Source organism: Procambarus clarkii, chromosome 4 (assembly GCF_040958095.1).
Source record: "Procambarus clarkii isolate CNS0578487 chromosome 4, FALCON_Pclarkii_2.0, whole genome shotgun sequence".
NCBI lineage: Eukaryota > Metazoa > Arthropoda > Malacostraca > Decapoda > Cambaridae > Procambarus > Procambarus clarkii.
Window position 1 is genome coordinate 1565671 of NC_091153.1, and position 25546 is coordinate 1591216.

Consider the following 25546-nt stretch of genomic DNA (forward strand, 5'->3'; position numbering starts at 1 on the left):
ATTCATTAAATATACGATGAAAATGATGCAAACACATAATTGATTAGAAATTAACATTAAATACTTCATTTTCAATCAAATATTTGTTTCTCGTTAAAATACTAAGTAAGATATTGAAAAAGGGAGAAGTTCTGTTTTTATTGCATATATCGACGTTCAGCCGGATTGGAGCGTTTTTACGTGTACGTCTTCTATCGGTAATATAAACTGAAAATCAGAAATATTTTAGAGTATTTTAATGAAAAAACCTTGTTTTTATTATTTGTATTGGAAACAACATCATTATTTGTCTTTTCTAGGATCTAAATAATATGGAACCTCGCTTTATGATTTGAAGTTAAAATCCTCAATATGGTAATATAGCGATTTTCTTCACGTGTTTCATGTAGTTTAATTGTACGTAATATATTCATTTTTACCAATATTTCGATAATACTTCATGTTTTCTCACGACATATGATTTGTCCTTAAATCTGAGAATTTCGCTTAATATTGCACTTTTAAGCAAGTTTTCTTACGTCTTGTTTTGTATTAAAAATCATTGAGTTTAGCAATATTTTGACGTTTGTCATCCTCTTTTCTTTTATGTGATTTAAACAAAATATCATCGAATTAGGCAATATTTTGCCGTTTTCCACGTTTTTGTGATTTTTCAGTTTATTGTAATAATTCATTATATATACGATGAAAATGATGCAAACACATAATTGATTAGAAATTAACATTAAATACTTCATTTTCAATCAACTATTTGTTTCTCGTTAAAATACTGAGTAAGATATTGAAAGGGGGAGAAGTTCTGTTTTATTGCATATATCGACGTTTCAGCCGGTTTAGAGCGGTTTTACGTGTACATCTTCCATCGGTAATATAACCGGAAAATCAGGAACATTTTAGTTAATTCCAATGAAAACACATTGATTTTTATCATTTGTATTGGAAACAACATTTTTATATGTCTTTTCTAGGATCTAAATAATACGAAACATCGGTTTATGATTTAAAGTTAAAATCCTCATGTAAGGTAATAGAGCGATTTAGTTCACGTTTTTTATGTAGTGTGACATCACGTGAATATATTCGTCTTTACTAATATTTCGATGCTATTTCATGTAGTATCACGATATGTGATTTGACCTTTATATATCAGAATTTCGCATAATATTGCATTTTAGGCAAGTTTTCTTGCATTATGTTTCGTACTAAAAATCATCGAATTTAGCAATATTTTGACGTTTTATCATCCCCTTTTCCTTTATGTGTCATAAACAAATATCATCGAATTAGGCAATATTTTGCCGTTTTTCCACGTTTTGTGAATTTTCAGTTAATTGTTAATAATTCATTATATATATGGTAAAAATGATAAAACACATAATTGATTTAGAAATTAACATTAAATACTTCATTTTCAATCAACAATTTGTTTCTCGTTAAAATACTGAGTAAGATATTGAAAAGGAGAGAAGTTCTGTTTTTATTGCATATATCGACGTTTCAGCCGGATTGGAATGGTTTTACGTGTACGTCTTCCATCGGTAATATAAACGGAAAATCATAATATTTTAGAGTATTTTAATGAAAAAACATTGATTTTTATTATTTGTATTGGAAACAACATCATTATATGTCTTTTCTAGGATCTAAATAATATGGAACCTCGCTTTATGATTTGAAGTTAAAATTCTCAAATATGGTAATATAGCGATTTTCTTCACGTTTTTCATGTAGTGTAATTGTTCGTAAATATATTCATTTTACCAATATTTCGATAATACTTCATGTTTTCTCCCGATATGTGATTTGTCTTTAAATCTGAGAATTTCGCTTAATATTGCATTTCTAAGCAAGTTTTCTTACGTCTTGTTTTTACTAAAAATCATTGAATTTATCAATATTTGACGTTTATCATCCTCTTTTCCTTTATGTGATTTAAACAAATATCATCGAATAGGCAATATATTTCCGTTTTTCCACGTTTTTGTGAATTTTCAGTTTATTCTTAATAATTCATTAAATATACGAAGAAAATGATGCAAACACATAATTGATTAGAATTAACATTAAATACTTCATTTTCAATCACTATCTGTTTCTCGTTAAAATACTAAGTAAGATATTGAAAAGGGGAGAAGTTCTGTTTTTATTGCATATATCGACGTTTCAGCCTGATTAGAGCGGTTTTACGTGTACATCTTTCATCGGTAATATCAACGGAAAATCAGGAACATTTTAGAGTATTTTAATGAAAACACATTGATTTTTATAATTTGTATTGGAGAAAACATCTTTATATGTCTTTTCTAGGATCTAAATAATATGGAACCTCGCTTTATGATTTGAAGTTAAAATCCTCAAATATGGTAATATAGCGATTTTCTTCACGTGTTTCATGTAGTGTAATTGTACGTAAATATATTCATTTTTTTTTTTTTTTTTTTTTTTTTTTTTTTTTTTTTCTTACCAATATTTAATACTTCATATTTTCTCACGATATGTGATTTGTCCTTAAATCAGAGAATTTCGCTTAATATTGCACTTTTAAGCAAGTTTTCTTACGTCTTGTTTTGTACTAAAAATCATTGAATTTAGCAATATTTTGACGTTTGTCATCCTCTTTTCCTTTATGTGATTTAAACAAAATATCATCGAATTAGGCAATATTTTGCCGTTTTCCACGTTTTTGTGAATTTTCAGTTTATTGTTAATAATTCATTAAATATACGATGAAAATGATGCAAACACATAATTGATTAGAAATTAACATTAAATACTTCATTTTCAATCAACTATTTGTTTCTCGTTAAAATACTGAGTAAGATATTGAAAAGGGGAGAAGTTCTGTTTTTATTGCATATATCGACGTTTCAGCCGGTTTAGAGCGGTTTTACGTGTACATCTTCCATCGGTAATATAACCGGAAAATCAGGGACATTTTAGTTAATTCTAATGAAAACACATTGATTTTTATCATTTGTATTGGAAACAACATTTTTATATGTCTTTTCTAGGATCTAAATAATACGAAACATCGGTTTATGATTTGAAGTTAAAATCCTCATATAAGGTAATAGAGCGATTTAGTTCACGTTTTTTATGTAGTGTGACATCACGTGAATATATTCGTCTTTACTAATATTTCGATGCTATTTCATGTAGTATCACCATATGTGATTTGACCTTTATATATCAGAATTTCGCATAATATTGCATTTTAGGCAAGTTTTCTTGCATTATGTTTCGTACTAAAAATCATCGAATATAGCAATATTTTGACGTTTATCATCCCCTTTTCCTTCATGTGTCATAAACAAAATATCATCGAATTAGGCAATATTTTGCCATTTTTCCACGTTTTTGTGAATTTTCAGTTTATTGTTAACAATTCATTATATATATGGTAAAAATGATGCAAACACATAATTGATTAGAAATTAACATTAAATACTTCATTTTCAATCAACAATTTGTTTCTCGTTAAAATACTGAGTAAGATATTGAAAAGGAGAGAAGTTCTGTTTTTATTGCATATATTGACGTTTCAGCCGGATTGGAGCGGTTTTACGTGTACGTCTTCTATCGGTAATATAAACTGAAAATCAGAAATATTTTAAGAGTATTTTAATGAAAAAACATTGTTTTTTATTATTTGTATTGGAAACAACATCATTATATGTCTTTTCTAGGATCTAAATAATATGGAACCTCGCTTTATGATTTGAAGTAAAAATTCTCAAATATGGTAATATAGCGATTTTCTTCACGTTTTTCATGTAGTGTAATTGTACGTAAATATATTCATTTTTACCAATATTTCGATAATACTTCATGTTTTCTCACGATATGTGATTTGTCCTTAAATCAGAGAATTTCGCTTGATATTGCATTTTTAAGCAAGTTTTCTTACGTCTTGTTTTGTACTAAAAATCATTGAATTTAGCAATATTTTGACGTTTATCATCTTCTTTTCCTTTATGTGATTTAAACAAAATATCATCGAATTAGGCAATATTTTGCCGTGTTCCACGTTTTTGAGAATTTTCAGTTTATTGTTAATAATTCATTAAATATACGACGAAAATGATGCAAACACATAATTGATTAGAAATTAACATTAAATACTTCATTTTCAATCAACTATTTGTTTCTCGTTAAAATACTGAGTAAGATATTTAAAAGGGGAGAAGTTCTGTTCTTATGACATATATCAACGTTTCAGCCGGATTAGAGCGGTTTTACGTGTACATCTTCCATCGGTAATATAACCGGAAAATCAGGAACATTTTAGTTAATTCTAGTGAAAACACATTGATTTTTATCATTTGTATTGGAAACAACATTTTTATATGTCTTTTCTACGATCTAAATAGTACGAAACATCGATTTATGATTTGAAGTAAAAATCCTCAAATAAGGTATCGAGTGATTTTGTTCACGTTTTTTTATGTAGTGTGATATCACGTGAATATATTAATTTTTACTAATATTTCGATACTATTTCATGTAGTATCACGATATGTGATTTGGCCTTTATATATCAGAATTTCGCATAATATTGCATTTTAAGCAAGTTTTCTTGCATTTTGTTTCGTACTAATAATCATTTATTGCATATATCGACGTTTCTGCCGGATTGGAGCGGTTTTACGTGTACGTCTTCCATTGGTAATATAAACGGAAAATCAGAAATATTTTTGAGTATTTTAATGAAAAAACATTGATTTCTATTATTTGTATTGGAAACAACATCATTATATGTCTTTTCTAGGATCTAAATAATATGGAACCTCGCTTTATGATTTGAAGTTAAAATTCTCAAATATGGTAATATAGCGATTTTCTTCACGTTTTTCATGTAGTGTAATTGTACGTAAATATATTCATTTTTACCAATATTTCGATAATACTTCATGTTTTCTCACGATATGTGATTTGTCCTTAAATCTGAGAATTTCGCTTAATATTGCATTTCTATGCAAGTTTTCTTACGTCTTGTTTTGCACTAAAAATAATTGAATTTAGCAATATTTTGACGTTTATCATCCTCTTTTCCTTTATGTGATTTAAACAAAATATCATCGAATTAGGCAATATTTTGCCGTTTTCCACATTTTTGTGAATTTTCAGTTTATTGTTAATAATTCATTAAATATACGATGAAAATGATGCAAACACATAATTGATTAGAAATTAACATTAAATGCTTCATTTTCAATCAACTATTTGTTTCTCGTTAAAATACTAAGTAAGATATTGAAAAGGGGAGAAGTTCTGTTTTTATTGCATATATCGACGTTTCAGCCGGATTAGAGCGGTTTTACGTGTACATCTTCCATTGGTAATATAACCGGAAAATCAGGAACATTTTAGTTAATTCTAATGAAAACACATTGATTTTTATCATTTGTATTGGAAACAACATTTTTATATGTCTTTTCTAGGATCTAAATAATACGAAACATCGATTTATGATTTGACGTAAAAATCCTCAAATAAGGTATCGAGCGATTTTGTTCACGTTTTTTATGTAGTGTGGTATCACGTGAATATATTAATTTTTACTAATATTTCGATACTATTTCATGTAGTATCACGATATGTGATTTGGCCTTTAAATATCAGAATTTCGCATAATATTGCATTTTAAGCAAGTTTTCTTGCATTATGTTTCGTACTAAAAATCATCGAATATAGCAATATTTTGACGTTTATCATCCCCTTTTCCTTTATGTGTCATAAACAAAATATCAACGAATTAGGCAATATTTTGCCGTTTTTCCACGTTTTTGTGAATTTTCAGTTTATTGTTAATAATTCATTATATATATGGTAAAAATGATAAAACACATAATTGATTAGAAATTAACATTAAATACTTCATTTTCAATCAACAATTTGTTTCTCGTTAAAATACTGAGTAAGATATTGAAAAGGAGAGAAGTTCTGTTTTTATTGCATATATCGACGTTACAGCCGGATTGGAGCGGTTTTACGTGTACGTCTTCTATCGGTAATATAAACTGAAAATCAGAAATATTTTAGAGTATTTTAATGAAAAAACATTGTTTTTTATTATTTGTATTGGAAACAACATCATTATATGTCTTTTCTAGGATCTATATAATATGGAACCTCTCTTTATGATTTGAAGTTAAAATTCTCAAATATGGTAATATAGCGATTTTCTTCACGTTTTTCATGTAGTGTAATTGTACGTAAATATATTCATTTTTACCAATATTTCGATAATACTTCATGTTTTCTCACGATATGTGATTTGTCCTTAAATCAGAGAATTTCGCTTGATATTGCATTTTTAAGCAAGTTTTCTTACGTCTTGTTTTGTACTAAAAATCATTGAATTTAGCAATATTTTGACGTTCATCATCCTCTTTTCCTTTATATGATTTAAACAAAATATCATCGAATTAGGCAATATTTTGCAATGTTCCACGTTTTTGTGAATTTTCAGTTTATTGTTAATAATTCATTAAGTATACGATGAAAAGATGCAAACACATAATTGATTAGAAATTAACATTAAATACTTAATTTTCAATCAACTATTTGTTTCTCGTTAAAATACTGAGTAAGATATTGAAAAGGGGAGAAGTTCTGTTTTTATTACATATATCGACATTTCAGCCGGTTTAGAGCGGTTTTACGTGTACATCTTCCATCGGTAATATAACCGGAAAATCAGGAACATTTTAGTTAATTCTAATGAAAACACATTGATTTTTATCATTTGTATTGGAAACAACATTTTTATATGTCTTTTCTAGGATCTAAATAATACGAAACATCGGTTTATGATTTGAAGTTAAAATCCTCATATAAGGTAATAGAGCGATTTAGTTCACGTTTTTTATGTAGTGTGACATCACGTGAATATATTCGTCTTTACTAATATTTCGATGCTATTTCATGTAGTATCACGATATGTGATTTGACCTTTATATATCAGAATTTCGCATAATATTGCATTTTAGGCAAGTTTTCTTGCATTATGTTTCGTACTAAAAATCATCGAATATAGCAATATTTTGACGTTTATCATCCCCTTTTCCTTTATGTGTCATAAACAAAATATCATCGAATTAGGCAATATTTTGCCGTTTTTCCACGTTTTTGTGAATTTTCAGTTTATTGTTAATAATTCATTATATATATATGGTAAAAATGATAAAACACATAATTGATTAGAAATTAACATTAAATACTTCATTTTCAATCAACAATTTGTTTCTCGTTAAAATACTGAGTAAGATAATGAAAAGGAGAGAAGTTCTGTTTTTACTGCATATATCTACGTTTCAGCCGGTTTGGAGCGGTTTTACGTGTACGTCTTCTATCGGTAATATAAACTGAAAATCAGAAATATTTTAGAGTATTTTAATGATAAAACATTGTTTTTTATTATTTGTATTGGAAACAACATCATTATATGTCTTTTCTAGGATCTAAATAATATGGAACCTCGCTTTATGATTTGAAGTTAAAATTCTCAAATATGGTAATATAGCGATTTTCTTCACGTTTTTCATGTAGTGTAATTGTACGTAAATATATTCATTTTTACCAATATTTCGATAATACTTCATGTTTTCTCACGATATGTGATTTGTCCTTAAATCAGAGAATTTCGCTTGATATTGTATTTTTAAGCAAGTTTTCTTACGTCTTGTTTTGTACTAAAAATCATTGAATTTAGCAATATTTTGACGTTTATCATCCTCTTTTCCTTTATGTGATTTAAACAAAAATATCATCGAATTAGGCAATATTTTGCCGTGTTCCACGTTTTTGTGAATTTTCAGTTTATTGTTAATAATTCATTAAATATACGATGAAAATGATGCAAACACATAATTGATTAGAAATTAACATTAAATACTTAATTTTCAATCAACTATTTGTTTCTCGTTAAAATACTAAGTAAGATATTGAAAAGGGGAGAAGTTCTGTTTTTATTGCATATATCGACGTTTCAGCCGGTTTAGAGCGGTTTTACGTGTACATCTTCCATCGGTAATATAACCGGAAAATCAGGAACATTTTAGTTAATTCTAATGAAAACACATTGATTTTTATCATTTGTATTGGAAACAACATTTTTATATGTCTTTTCTAGGATCTAAATAATACGAAACATCGATTTATGATTTGAAGTAAAAATCCTCAAATATGGTATCTTGCGATTTTGTTCACGTTTTTTATGTAGTGTGATATCACGTGAATATATTAATTTTTACTAATATTTCGATACTATTTCATGTTGTATCACGATATGTGATTTGGCCTTTATATATCAGAATTTCGCATAATATTGCATTTTAAGCAAGTTTTCTTGCATTTTGTTTCGTACTAAAAATCATCGAATATAGCAATATTTTGACGTTTATCATCCCCTTTTCCTTTATGTGATATAAACAAAATAATATCGAATTAGGCAATATTTTTCCGTTTTTCCACGTTTTTGTGAATTTTCAGTTTATTGTTAATAATTCATTTTATATATGGTAAAAATGATGCAAACACATAATTGGTTAGAAATTAACATTAAATACTTTATTTTCAATCAACAATTTGTTTCTCGTTAAAATACTGAGAAAGATATTGAAAAGGGGAGAAGTTCTGTTTTTATTGCATATATCGATGTTTCAGCCGGATTGGAGCGGTTTTACGTGTACGTCTTCCATTGGTAATATAAACGGAAAATCAGAAATATTTTAGAGTATTTTAATGAAAAAATATTGATTTCTATTATTTGTATTGGAAACAACATCATTATATGTCTTTTCTATGATCTAAATAATATGGAACCTCGCTTTATGATTTGAAGTTAAAATTCTCAAATATGGTAATATAGCGATTTTCTTCACGTTTTCCATGTAGTGTAATTGTACGTAAATACATTCATTTTTACCAATATTTCGATAATACTTCATGTTTTCTCACGATATGTGATTTGTCCTTAAATCTGAGAATTTCGCTTAATATTGCATTTCTAAGCAAGTTTTCTTACGTCTTGTTTTGTACTAAAAATCATTGAATTTAGCAATATTTTGACGTTTATCATCCTCTTTTCCTTTATGTGATTTAAACAAAATATCATCGAATTAGGCAATATTTTGCCGTTTTCCACGTTTTTGTGAATTTTCAGTTTATTGTTAATAATTCATTATATATACGATGAAAATGATGCAAACACATAATTGATTAGAAATTAACATTAAATACTTCATTTTCAATCAACTATTTGTTTCTCGTTAAAATACTGAGTAAGATATTGAAAAGGGGAGAAGTTCTGTTTTTATTGCATATATCGACGTTTCAGCCGGATTAGAGCGGTTTTACGTGTACATCTTCCATCGGTAATATAACCGGAAAATCAGGAACATTTTAGTTAATTCTACTTAAAAACACATTGATTTTTATCATTTGTATTTGAAACAACATTTTTATGTCTTTTCTAGGATCTAAATAATACGAAACATCGATTTATGATTTGAAGTTAAAATCCTCAAATAAGGTAATAGAATGATTTAGTTCACGTTTTTTATGTAGTGGTACATCACGTGAATATATTCGTCTTTACTAATATTTCGATGCTATTTCATGTAGTATCACGATATGTGATTTGGCCTTTATATATCAGAATTTCGCATAATATTGCATTTTAGGCAAGTTTTCTTGCATTTTGTTTCGTACTAAAAATCATCGAATATAGCAATAATTTGCCGTTTATCATCCCCCTTTTCCTTTAATTGTTATAAACAAAATATCATCGAATTAGGCAATATTTTGCCGTTTTTCCATGTTTTCGTGAATTTTCAGTTTATTGTTAATAATTCATTATATATATGATAAAAATGATGTAAACACATAGTTGATTAGAAATTAACATTAAATACTTCATTTTCCATCAACTATTTATTTATCGTTAAAATACAGAGTAAGATATTGAAATGGAGAGAAATTCGGTTTTTATTGCATATATCGACGTTTCAGCCGGATTAGGGCGGTTTTTCCTGTACATCTTCCATCGGTAATATAACCGGAAAATCAGGAACATTTTAGTTAATTCTAATGAAAACACATTGATTTTTATCATTTGTATTGGAAACAACATTTTTATATGTCTTTTCTAGGATCTAAATAGTACGAAACATCGATTTATGATTTGAAGTAAAAATCCTCATATAAGGTATATAGCGATTTTGTTCATGTTTTTTATGTAGTGTGATATCACGTGAATATATTTGTTTTTACTAATATTTCGATACTATTTCATGTAGTAGCACGATATGTGATTTGGCCTTTAAATATCAGAATTTCGCATAATATTGCATTTTAAGCAAGTTTTCTTGCATTTTGTTTCGTACTAAAAATCATCGAATATAGCAATATTTTGACGTTTATAATCCCCTTTTCCTTTATGTGATATAAACAAAATATCATCGAATTAGGCAATATTTTGCCGTTTTTCCACGTTTTTTGTGAATTTTCAGTTTATTGTTAATAATTCATTAAATATACGATGAAAATGATGCAAACACATAATTGATTAGAAATTAACATTAAATACTTCATTTTCAATCAACTATTTGTTTCTCGTTAAAATACTAAGTAAGATATTGAAAAGGGGAGAAGTTCTGTTTTTATTGCATATATCGACGTTTCAGCCGGATTAGACCGGTTTTACGTGTACATCTTCATCGGTAATATCAACGGAAAATCAGGAACATTTTAGAGTATTTTAATGAAAACACATTGATTTTTATAATTTGTATTGGAAAAAACTTCTTTATGTGTCTTTTCTAGGATCTAAATAATATGGAACCTCGCTTTATGATTTGAAGTTAAAATTCTCAAATATGGTAATATAGCGATTTTCTTCACGTTTTTCATGTAGTGTAATTGTACGTAAATATATTCATTTTTACCAATATTTCGATAATACTTCATGTTTTCTCACGATATGTGATTTGTCCTTAAATCAGAGAATTTCGCTTGATATTGCATTTTTAAGCAAGTTTTCTTACGTCTTGTTTCGTACTAAAAATCATTGAATTTAGCAATATTTTGACGTTTATCATCCTCTTTTCCTTTATGTGATTTAAACAAAATATCATCGAATTAGGCAATATTTTGCCGTTTTCCACGTTTTTGTGAATTTTCAGTTTATTGTTAATAATTCATTATATATACGATGAAAATGATGCAAACACATAATTGATTAGAAATTAACATTAAATACTTCATTTTCAATCAACTATTTGTTTCTTGTTAAAATACTGAGTAAGATATTGAAAAGGGGAGAAGTTCTGTTTTTATGACATATATCGACGTTTCAGCCGGTTTAGAGCGGTTTTACGTGTACATCTTCCATCGGTAATATAACCGGAAAATCAGGAACATTTTAGTTAATTCTAATGAAAACACATTGATTTTTATCATTTGTATTGGAAACAACATTTTTATATGTCTTTTCTAGGATCTAAATAATACGAAACATCGGTTTATGATTTGAAGTTAAAATCCTCATATAAGGTAATAGAGCGATTTAGTTCACGTTTTTTATGTAGTGTGACATCACGTGAATATATTCGTCTTTACTAATATTTCGATGCTATTTCATGTAGTATCACGATATGTGATTTGACCTTTATATATCAGAATTTCGCATAATATTGCATTTTAGGCAAGTTTTCTTGCATTATGTTTCGTACTAAAAATCATCGAATATAGCAATATTTTGACGTTTATCATCCCCTTTTCCTTTATGTGTCATAAACAAAATATCATCGAATTAGGCAATATTTTGCCGTTTTTCCACGTTTTTGTGAATTTTCAGTTTATTGTTAATAATTCATTATATATATGGTAAAAATGATGCAAACACATAATTGATTAGAAATTAACATTAAATACTTCATTTTCAATCAACAATTTGTTTCTCGTTAAAATACTGAGTAAGATATTGAAAAGGAGAGAAGTTCTGTTTTTATTGCATATATCGACGTTTCAGCCGGATTGGAGCGGTTTTACGTGTACGTCTTCTATCGGTAATATAAACTGAAAATCAGAAATATTTTAGAGTATTTTAATGAAAAAACATTGTTTTTTTTATTTGTATTGGAAACAACATCATTATATGTCTTTTCTAGGATCTAAATAATATGGAACCTCGCTTTATGATTTGAAGTTAAAATTCTCAAATATGGTAATATAGCGATTTTCTTCACGTTTTTCATGAAGTGTAATTGTACGTAAATATATTCATTTTTACCAATATTTCGATAATACTTCATGTTTTCTCACGATATGTGATTTGTCCTTAAATCAGAGAATTTCCCTTGATATTGCATTTTTAAGCAAGTTTTCTTACGTCTTGTTTTGTACTAAAAATCATTGAATTTAGCAATATTTTGACGTTTATCATCCTCTTTTCCTTTATGTGATTTAAACAAAATATCATCGAATAAGGCAATATTTTGCCGTGTTCCACGTTTTTGTGAATTTTCAGTTTATTGTTAATAATTCATTAAATATACGATGAAAATGATGCAAACACATAATTGATTAGAAATTAACATTAAATACTTCATTTTCAATCAACTATTTGTTTCTCGTTAAAATACTGAGTAAGATATTCAAAAGGGGAGAAGTTCTGTTTTTATGACATATATCGACGTTTCAGCCGGATTAGAGCGGTTTTACGTGTACATCTTCCATCGGTAATATAACCGGAAAATCAGGAACATTTTAGTTAATTCTAATGAAAACACATTGATTTTTATCATTTGTATTGGAAACAACATTTTTATATGTCTTTTCTAGGATCTAAATAATACGAAACATCGGTTTATGATTTGAAGTTAAAATCCTCATATAAGGTAATAGAGCGATTTAGTTCACGTTTTTTATGTAGTGTGACATCACGTGAATATATTCGTCTTTACTAATATTTCGATGCTATTTCATGTAGTATCACGATATGTGATTTGACCTTTATATATCAGAATTTCGCATAATATTGCATTTTAGGCAAGTTTTCTTGCATTATGTTTCGTACTAAAAATCATCGAATATAGCAATATTTTGACGTTTATCATCCCCTTTTCCTTTATGTGTCATAAACAAAATATCATCGAATTAGGCAATATTTTGCCGTTTTTCCACGTTTTTGTGAATTTTCAGTTTATTGTTAATAATTCATTATATATATGGTAAAAATGATGCAAACACATAATTGATTAGAAATTAACATTAAATACTTCATTTTCAATCAACAATTTGTTTCTCGTTAAAATACTGAGTAAGATATTGAAAAGGAGAGAAGTTCTGTTTTTATTGCATATATCGACGTTTCAGCCGGATTGGAGCGGTTTTACGTGTACGTCTTCTATCGGTAATATAAACTGAAAATCAGAAATATTTTAGAGTATTTTAATGAAAAAACATTGTTTTTTATTATTTGTATTGGAAACAACATCATTATATGTCTTTTCTAGGATCTAAATAATATGGAACCTCGCTTTATGATTTGAAGTTAAAATTCTCAAATATGGTAATATAGCGATTTTCTTCACGTTTTTCATGAAGTGTAATTGTACGTAAATATATTCATTTTTACCAATATTTCGATAATACTTCATGTTTTCTCACGATATGTGATTTGTCCTTAAATCAGAGAATTTCCCTTGATATTGCATTTTTAAGCAAGTTTTCTTACGTCTTGTTTTGTACTAAAAATCATTGAATTTAGCAATATTTTGACGTTTATCATCCTCTTTTCCTTTATGTGATTTAAACAAAATATCATCGAATAAGGCAATATTTTGCCGTGTTCCACGTTTTTGTGAATTTTCAGTTTATTGTTAATAATTCATTAAATATACGATGAAAATGATGCAAACACATAATTGATTAGAAATTAACATTAAATACTTCATTTTCAATCAACAATTTGTTTCTCGTTAAAATACTGAGTAAGATATTCAAAAGGGGAGAAGTTCTGTTTTTATGACATATATCGACGTTTCAGCCGGATTAGAGCGGTTTTACGTGTACATCTTCCATCGGTAATATAACCGGAAAATCAGGAACATTTTAGTTAATTCTAATGAAAACACATTGATTTTTATCATTTGTATTGGAAACAACATTTTTATATGTCTTTTCTACGATTAAGATATTGAAAAGGAGAGAAGTTCTGTTTTTATTGCATATATTGACGTTTCAGCCGGATTGGAGCGGTTTTACGTGTACGTCTTCTATCGGTAATATAAACTGAAAATCATAAATATTTTAAGAGTATTTTAATGAAAAAACATTGTTTTTTATTATTTGTATTGGAAACAACATCATTATATGTCTTTTCTAGGATCTAAATAATATGGAACCTCGCTTTATGATTTGAAGTAAAAATTCTCAAATATGGTAATATAGCGATTTTCTTCACGTTTTTCATGTAGTGTAATTGTACGTAAATATATTCATTTTTACCAATATTTCGATAATACTTCATGTTTTCTCACGATATGTGATTTGTCCTTAAATCAGAGAATTTCGCTTGATATTGCATTTTTAAGCAAGTTTTCTTACGTCTTGTTTTGTACTAAAAATCATTGAATTTAGCAATATTTTGACGTTTATCATCTTCTTTTCCTTTATGTGATTTAAACAAAATATCATCGAATTAAGCAATATTTTGCCGTGTTCCACGTTTTTGGGAATTTTCAGTTTATTGTTAATAATTCATTAAATATACGATGAAAATGATGCAAACACATAATTGATTAGAAATTAACATTAAATACTTCATTTTCAATCAACTATTTGTTTCTCGTTAAAATACTGAGTAAGATATTCAAAAGGGGAGAAGTTCTGTTCTTATGACATATATCGACGTTTCAGCCGAATTAGAGCGGTTTTACGTGTACATCTTCCATCGGTAATATAACCGGAAAATCAGGAACATTTTAGTTAATTCTAGTGAAAACACATTGATTTTTATCATTTGTATTGGAAACAACATTTTTATATGTCTTTTCTACGATCTAAATAGTACGAAACATCGATTTATGATTTGAAGTAAAAATCCTCAAATAAGGTATCGAGTGATTTTGTTCACGTTTTTTATGTCGTGTGATATCACGTGAATATATTAATTTTTACTAATATTTCGATACTATTTCATGTAGTATCACGGTATGTGATTTGGCCTTTATATATCAGAATTTCGCATAATATTGCACTTTAAGCAAGTTTTCTTGCATTTTGTTTCGTACTAATAATCATTTATTGCATATATCGACGTTTCTGCCGGATTGGAGCGGTTTTACGTGTACGTCTTCCATTGGTAATATAAACGGAAAATCAGAAATATTTTAGAGTATTTTAATGAAAAAACATTGATTTCTATTATTTGTATTGGAAACAACATCATTATATGTCTTTTCTAGGATCTAAATAATATGGAACCTCGCTTTATGATTTGAAGTTAAAATTCTCAAATATGGTAATATAGCGATTTTCTTCACGTTTTTCATGTAGTGTAATTGTACGTAAATATATTCATTTTTACCAATATTTCGATAATACTTCATGTTTTCTCACGATATGTGATTTGTCCTTAAATCTGAGAATTTCGCTTAATATTGCATTTCTAAGCAAGTTTTCTTACGTCTTGTTTTGTACTAAAAATAATTGAATTTAGCAATATTTTGACGTTTATCATCCTCTTTTCCTTTATGTGATTTAAACAAAATATCATCGAATTAGGCAATATTTTGCCGTTTTCCACATTTTTGTGAATTTTCAGTTTATTGTTAATAATTCATTAAATATACGATGAAAATGATGCAAACACATAATTGATTAGAAATTAACATTAAATACTTCATTTTCAATCAACTGTTTGTTTCTCGTTAAAATACTAAGTAAGATATTGAAAAGGAGAGAAGTTCTGTTTTTATTGCATATATCGACGTTTCAGCCGGATTAGAGCGGTTTTACGTGTACATCTTCCATTGGTAATATAACCGGAAAATCAGGAACATTTTAGTTAATTCTAATGAAAACACATTGATTTTTATCATTTGTATTGGAAACAACATTTTTATATGTCTTTTCTAGGATCTAAATAATACGAAACATCGGTTTATGATTTGAAGTTAAAATCCTCATATAAGGTAATAGAGCGATTTAGTTCACGTTTTTTATGTAGTGTGACATCACGTGAATATATTCGTCTTTACTAATATTTCGATGCTATTTCATGTAGTATCACGATATGTGATTTGACCTTTATATATCAGAATTTCGCATAATATTGCATTTTAGGCAAGTTTTCTTGCATTATGTTTCGTACTAAAAATCATCGAATATAGCAATATTTTGACGTTTATCATCCCCTTTTCCTTTATGTGTCATAAACAAAATATCATCGAATTAGGCAATATTTTGCCGTTTTTCCACGTTTTTGTGAATTTTCAGTTTATTGTTAATAATTCATTATATATATATGGTAAAAATGATAAAACACATAATTGATTAGAAATTAACATTAAATACTTCATTTTCAATCAACAATTTGTTTATCGTTAAAATACTGAGTAAGATAATGAAAAGGAGAGAAGTTCTGTTTTTACTGCATATATCTACGTTTCAGCCGGATTGGAGCGGTTTTACGTGTACGTCTTCTATCGGTAATATAAACTGAAAATCAGAAATATTTTAGAGTATTTTAATGATAAAACATTGTTTTTTATTATTTGTATTGGAAACAACATCATTATATGTCTTTTCTAGGATCTAAATAATATGGAACCTCGCTTTATGATTTGAAGTTAAAATTCTCAAATATGGTAATATAGCGATTTTCTTCACGTTTTTCATGTAGTGTAATTGTACGTAAATATATTTATTTTTACCAATATTTCGATAATACATCATGTTTTCTCACGATATGTGATTTGTCCTTAAATCTGAGAATTTCGCTTAATATTGCATTTTTAAGCAAGTTTTCTTACGTCTTGTTTTGTACTAAAAATCATTGAATTTAGCAATATTTTGACGTTTATCATCCTCTTTTCCTTTATGTGATTTAAACAAAATATCATGGAATTAGGCTATATTTTGCCGTTTTCCACGTTTTTTGTGAATTTTCAGTTTATTGTTAATAATTCATCAAATATACGATGAAAATGATGCAAACACATAATTGATTAGAAATTAACATTAAATACTTAATTTTCAATCAACTATTTGTTTCTCGTTAAAATACTAAGTAAGATATTGAAAAGGGGAGAAGTTCTGTTTTTATTGCATATATCGACGTTTCAGCCGGTTTAGAGCGGTTTTACGTGTACATCTTCCATCGGTAATATAACCGGAAAATCAGGAACATTTTAGTTAATTCTAATGAAAACACATTGATTTTTATCATTTGTATTGGAAACAACATTTTTATATGTCTTTTCTAGGATCTAAATAATACGAAACATCGATTTATGATTTGAAGTAAAAATCCTCAAATAAGGTATCTTGCGATTTTGTTCACGTTTTTTATGTAGTGTGATATCACGTGAATATATTAATTTTTACTAATATTTCGATACTATTTCATGTTGTATCACGATATGTGATTTGGCCTTTATATATCAGAATTTCGCATAATATTGCATTTTAAGCAAGTTTTCTTGCATTTTGTTTCGTACTAAAAATCATCGAATATAGCAATATTTTGACGTTTATCATCCCCTTTTCCTTTATGTGATATAAACAAAATAATATCGAATTAGGCAATATTTTTCCGTTTTTCCACGTTTTTGTGAATTTTCAGTTTATTGTTAATAATTCATTTTATATATGGTAAAAATGATGCAAACACATAATTGGTTAGAAATTAACATTAAATACTTTATTTTCAATCAACAATTTGTTTCTCGTTAAAATACTGAGAAAGATATTGAAAAGGAGAGAAGTTCTGTTTTTATTGCATATATCGATGTTTCAGCCGGATTGGAGCGGTTTTACGTGTACGTCTTCTATCGGTAATATAAACTGAAAATCAGAAATATTTTAGAGTATTTTAATGAAAAAACATTGTTTTTTATTATTTGTATTGGAAACAACATCATTATATGTCTTTTCTAGGATCTAAATAATATGGAACCTCGCTTTATGATTTGAAGTTAAAATTCTCAAATATGGTAATATAGCGATTTTCTTCACGTTTTTCATGAAGTGTAATTGTACGTAAATATATTCATTTTTACCAATATTTCGATAATACTTCATGTTTTCTCACGATATGTGATTTGTCCTTAAATCTGAGAATTTCGCTTAATATTGCATTTCTAAGCAAGTTTTCTTACGTCTTGTTTTGTACTAAAAATCATTGAATTTAGCAATATTTTGACGTTTATCATCCTCTTTTCCTTTATGTGATTTAAACAAAATATCATCGAATAAGGCAATATTTTGCCGTGTTCCACGTTTTTGTGAATTTTCAGTTTATTGTTAATAATTCATTAAATATACGATGAAAATGATGCAAACACATAATTGATTAGAAATTAACATTAAATACTTCATTTTCAATCAACTATTTGTTTCTCGTTAAAATACTGAGTAAGATATTCAAAAGGGGAGAAGTTCTGTTTTTATGACATATATCGACGTTTCAGCCGGATTAGAGCGGTTTTACGTGTACATCTTCCATCGGTAATATAACCGGAAAATCAGGAACATTTTAGTTAATTCTAATGAAAACACATTGATTTTTATCATTTGTATTGGAAACAACATTTTTATATGTCTTTTCTACGATTAAGATATTGAAAAGGAGAGAAGTTCTGTTTTTATTGCATATATTGACGTTTCAGCCGGATTGGAGCGGTTTTACGTGTACGTCTTCTATCGGTAATATAAACTGAAAATCAGAAATATTTTAAGAGTATTTTAATGAAAAAACATTGTTTTTTATTATTTGTATTGGAAACAACATCATTATATGTCTTTTCTAGGATCTAAATAATATGGAACCTCGCTTTATGATTTGAAGTAAAAATTCTCAAATATGGTAATATAGCGATTTTCTTCACGTTTTTCATGTAGTGTAATTGTACGTAAATATATTCATTTTTACCAATATTTCGATAATACTTCATGTTTTCTCACGATATGTGATTTGTCCTTAAATCAGAGAATTTCGCTTGATATTGCATTTTTAAGCAAGTTTTCTTACGTCTTGTTTTGTACTAAAAATCATTGAATTTAGCAATATTTTGACGTTTATCATCTTCTTTTCCTTTATGTGATTTAAACAAAATATCATCGAATTAGGCAATATTTTGCCGTGTTCCACGTTTTTGGGAATTTTCAGTTTATTGTTAATAATTCATTAAATATACGATGAAAATGATGCAAACACATAATTGATTAGAAATTAACATTAAATACTTCATTTTCAATCAACTATTTGTTTCTCGTTAAAATACTGAGTAAGATATTCAAAAGGGGAGAAGTTCTGTTCTTATGACATATATCGACGTTTCAGCCGGATTAGAGCGGTTTTACGTGTACATCTTCCATCGGTAATATAACCGGAAAATCAGGAACATTTTAGTTAATTCTAGTGAAAACACATTGATTTTTATCATTTGTATTGGAAACAACATTTTTATATGTCTTTTCTACGATCTAAATAGTACGAAACATCGATTTATGATTTGAAGTAAAAATCCTCAAATAAGGTATCGAGTGATTTTGTTCACGTTTTTTATGTCGTGTGATATCACGTGAATATATTAATTTTTACTAATATTTCGATACTATTTCATGTAGTATCACGATATGTGATTTGGCCTTTATATATCAGAATTTCGCATAATATTGCATTTTAATCAAGTTTTCTTGCATTTTGTTTCGTACTAATAATCATTTATTGCATATATCGACGTTTCTGCCGGATTGGAGCGGTTTTACGTGTACGTCTTCCATTGGTAATATAAACGGAAAATCAGAAATATTTTAGAGTATTTTAATGAAAAAACATTGATTTCTATTATTTGTATTGGAAACAACATCATTATATGTCTTTTCTAGGATCTAAATAATATGGAACCTCGCTTTATGATTTGAAGTTAAAATTCTCAAATATGGTAATATAGCGATTTTCTTCACGTTTTTCATGTAGTGTAATTGTACGTAAATATATTCATTTTTACCAATATTTCGATAATACTTCATGTTTTCTCACGATATGTGATTTGTCCTTAAATCTGAGAATTTCGCTTAATATTGCATTTCTAAGCAAGTTTTCTTACGTCTTGTTTTGTACTAAAAATAATTGAATTTAGCAATATTTTGACGTTTATCATCCTCTTTTCCTTTATGTGATTTAAACAAAATATCATCGAATTAGGCAATATTTTGCCGTTTTCCACATTTTTGTGAATTTTCAGTTTATTGTTAATAATTCATTAAATATACGATGAAAATGATGCAAACACATAATTGATTAGAAATTAACATTAAATACTTCATTTTCAATCAACTATTTGTTTCTCGTTAAAATACTAAGTAAGATATTGAAAAGGGGAGAAGTTCTGTTTTTATTGCATATATCGACGTTTCAGCCGGATTAGAGCGGTTTTACGTGTACATCTTCCATTGGTAATATAACCGGAAAATCAGGAACATTTTAGTTAATTCTAATGAAAACACATTGATTTTTATCATTTGTATTGGAAACAACATTTTTATATGTCTTTTCTAGGATCTAAATAATACGAAACATCGATTTATGATTTGACGTAAAAATCCTCAAATAAGGTATCGAGCGATTTTGTTCACGTTTTTTATGTAGTGTGGTATCACGTGAATATATTAATTTTTACTAAAATTTCGATACTATTTCATGTAGTATCACGATATGTGATTTGGCCTTTAAATATCAGAATTTCGCATAATATTGCATTTTAAGCAAGTTTTCTTGCATTATGTTTCGTACTAAAAATCATCGAATATAGCAATATTTTGACGTTTATCATCCCCTTTTCCTTTATGTGTCATAAACAAAATATCAACGAATTAGGCAATATTTTGCCGTTTTTCCACGTTTTTGTGAATTTTCAGTTTATTGTTAATAATTCATTATATATATGGTAAAAATGATAAAACACATAATTGATTAGAAATTAACATTAAATACTTCATTTTCAATCAACAATTTGTTTCTCGTTAAAATACTGAGTAAGATATTGAAAAGGAGAGAAGTTCTGTTTTTATTGCATATATCGACGTTACAGCCGGATTGGAGCGGTTTTACGTGTACGTCTTCTATCGGTAATATAAACTGAAAATCAGAAATATTTTAGAGTATTTTAATGAAAAAACATTGTTTTTTATTATTTGTATTGGAAACAACATCATTAAATGTCTTTTCTAGGATCTATATAATATGGAACCTCGCTTTATGATTTGAAGTTAAAATTCTCAAATATGGTAATATAGCGATTTTCTTCACGTTTTTCATGTAGTGTAATTGTACGTAAATATATTCATTTTTACCAATATTTCGATAATACTTCATGTTTTCTCACGATATGTGATTTGTCCTTAAATCAGAGAATTTCGCTTGATATTGCATTTTTAAGCAAGTTTTCTTACGTCTTGTTTTGTACTAAAAATCATTGAATTTAGCAATATTTTGACGTTCATCATCCTCTTTTCCTTTATATGATTTAAACAAAATATCATCGAATTAGGCAATATTTTGCCGTGTTCCACGTTTTTGTGAATTTTCAGTTTATTGTTAATAATTCATTAAGTATACGATGAAAAGATGCAAACACATAATTGAATAGAAATTAACATTAAATACTTAATTTTCAATCAACTATTTGTTTCTCGTTAAAATACTGAGTAAGATATTGAAAAGGGGAGAAGTTCTGTTTTTATTACATATATCGACATTTCAGCCGGTTTAGAGCGGTTTTACGTGTACATCTTCCATCGGTAATATAACCGGAAAATCAGGAACATTTTAGTTAATTCTAATGAAAACACATTGATTTTTATCATTTGTATTGGAAACAACATTTTTATATGTCTTTTCTAGGATCTAAATAATACGAAACATCGGTTTATGATTTGAAGTTAAAATCCTCATATAAGGTATATAGCGATTTTGTTCATGTTTTTTATGTAGTGTGATATCACGTGAATATATTTGTTTTTACTAATATTTCGATACTATTTCATGTAGTAGCACGATATGTGATTTGGCCTTTAAATATCAGAATTTCGCATAATATTGCATTTTAAGCAAGTTTTCTTGCATTTTGTTTCGTACTAAAAATCATCGAATATAGCAATATTTTGACGTTTATAATCCCCTTTTCCTTTATGTGATATAAACAAAATATCATCGAATTAGGCAATATTTTGCCGTTTTTCCACGTTTTTTGTGAATTTTCAGTTTATTGTTAATAATTCATTAAATATACGATGAAAATGATGCAAACACATAATTGATTAGAAATTAACATTAAATACTTCATTTTCAATCAACTATTTGTTTCTCGTTAAAATACTAAGTAAGATATTGAAAAGGGGAGAAGTTCTGTTTTTATTGCATATATCGACGTTTCAGCCGGATTAGACCGGTTTTACGTGTACATCTTTCATCGGTAATATCAACGGAAAATCAGGAACATTTTAGAGTATTTTAATGAAAACACATTGATTTTTATAATTTGTATTGGAAAAAACTTCTTTATGTGTCTTTTCTAGGATCTAAATAATATGGAACCTCGCTTTATGATTTGAAGTTAAAATTCTCAAATATGGTAATATAGCGATTTTCTTCACGTTTTTCATGTAGTGTAATTGTACGTAAATATATTCATTTTACCAATATTTCGATAATACTTCATGTTTTCTCACGATATGTGATTTGTCCTTAAATCAGAGAATTTCGCTTGATATTGCATTTTTAAGCAAGTTTTCTTACGTCTTGTTTCGTACTAAAAATCATTGAATTTAGCAATATTTTGACGTTTATCATCCTCTTTTCCTTTATGTGATTTAAACAAAATATCATCGAATTAGGCAATATTTTGCCGTGTTCCACGTTTTTGTGAATTTTCAGTTTATTGTTAATAATTCATTAAATATACGATGAAAATGATGCAAACACATAATTGATTAGAAATTAACATTAAATACTTAATTTTCAATCAACTATTTGTTTCTCGTTAAAATACTAAGTAAGATATTGAAAAGGGGAGAAGTTCTGTTTTTATTGCATATATCGACGTTTCAGCCGGTTTAGAGCGGTTTTACGTGTACATCTTCCATCGGTAATATAACCGGAAAATCAGGAACATTTTAGTTAATTCTAATGAAAACACATTGATTTTTATCATTTGTATTGGAAACAACATTTTTATATGTCTTTTCTAGGATCTAAATAATACGAAACATCGATTTATGATTTGAAGTAAAAATCCTCAAATAAGGTATTTTGCGATTTTGTTCACGTTTTTTATGTAGTGTGATATCACGTGAATATATTAATTTTTACTAATATTTCGATACTATTTCATGTTGTATCACGATATGTGATTTGGCCTTTATATATCAGAATTTCGCATAATATTGCATTTTAAGCAAGTTTTCTTGCATTTTGTTTCGTACTAAAAATCATCGAATATAGCAATATTTTGACGTTTATCATCCCCTTTTCCTTTATGTGATATAAACAAAATAATATCGAATTAGGCAATATTTTTCCGTTTTTCCACGTTTTTGTGAATTTTCAGTTTATTGTTAATAATTCATTTTATATATGGTAAAAATGATGCAAACACATAATTGGTTAGAAATTAACATTAAATACTTTATTTTCAATCAACAATTTGTTTCTCGTTAAAATACTGAGAAAGATATTGAAAAGGAGAGAAGTTCTGTTTTTTATGGGTTCGAGTCACTTCTGGGGTGTGAGTTTTCAGTTGCATATTGTCCTGGGGACCATTCAGGCTTGTTCGCATTTGTGTTCCTCACGTGTGCCCCAAAGAATGAGGTGATTTGGTAAAATGCTATGCCCAAGATTACTATCCGAGTGCCGGAGTTGGGGTGGTTCAAATAGCCTCGGCTATCACCTCATTATGTCCGGTCGTGATGGTCAAGTGGATTAAGGCGTCTTGTACATACCAATTGCGTTGCTCCTGGGAGTATGGGTTCGAGTCACTTCTGGGGTGTGAGTTTTCAGTTTTGATAAATATATATGTATATTTAAATATTGATGTGTATGGATATGGACCCTGTGGGTCCAGGAGGCCATCTGTGTCCCCTCAGATGGTCTCCCTTATTACAGTTTTTGTCTATGGATTTTTTGTCTGTGTATTTTTGTCAGTGTGTTAGTGTGAGTGTCCGGGTGAGTGTGGGCGTCCCTGTGAGTGTCCGGATGATTATGGCTTCAGGAGGCCATCTGTGTCCCCTCATATGGTCTCCCTTATCACAGTTTGTGTCTATGGATGTGTGTGAGTGTGTGAGTGTGAGTGTCACTGTGAGTGTCCGGATGATGTAACCGGACCGGAGTGTCCGGTTACATCTGTGGTTTCAGGAGGCCACATGTGTCCCCTCAGATGGTCTCCCTTATCACAGTTTATGGATGTGTGTGTGTGAGTGTCCCTGTGAATGTTCGGATAAGGGTGTGTGTGTGTGAGTGTCCGGATATATGTGAGGTTTGGTTCCAGGAACCATTTGTGTCCCTCCTCCCCCAAATCTCCTCCCTTATTCCCACCGTGGGTTCGAATCCCAGGTGATTAGACCTACCCTAGGTCTATGGATCCAAGGTATCCATCCGTGGGCCCAACGGATTTCACCCCTTCCCCACTTTCCTAGGGCCAGGCCAATTCCAGCTATCCAGGGAACCTGTCGAAACAGAGGCAGCTACAGGAAGGGACACTCAAATATTTGTGCCCTGCAGTTACACAACCGTTCCGACAGGCTCAATCGCAATCTATCCAGATGAGAACACGTTCTCCTCCGACTAGACCACGCTGGAGTCGCTGTAAGTTTAAAATTTGATTCCTTTATTTATAGTTAGTATTTTTGGTGTATTAATTGATTTGTTTTATATTTTTAATGACTTATGTAGAGTGATTTAGGGAGTGGGGGGGTTGTAGCGTGTGTAGTAGATTATACGAGATCGTGGTTAGTTAGTATTTATCTAGTTGTGTTCACCTAGTTGTTCTTGCGAGGGTTGAGCTCTGCTCTTTCGGCCCGCCTCTCAACTGTGAATCAATCAATTTTTACTAGCTAATAAAAAAATCCACATACACACACCAAGAAAGCAGCCCGTAACAGGTGTCTAATGCCCAAGTACCTATGTACTGCTCTGTAAGAGGAGCGTCAGAATGAATGAAACTCTGCTGATTTTCGTTTGCGCCATCACCGGGGGATCGAACTTTGACCGTAGGATTACGAGTCGAGAGCGCTGTCCACTCAGCTATAAAGCCCC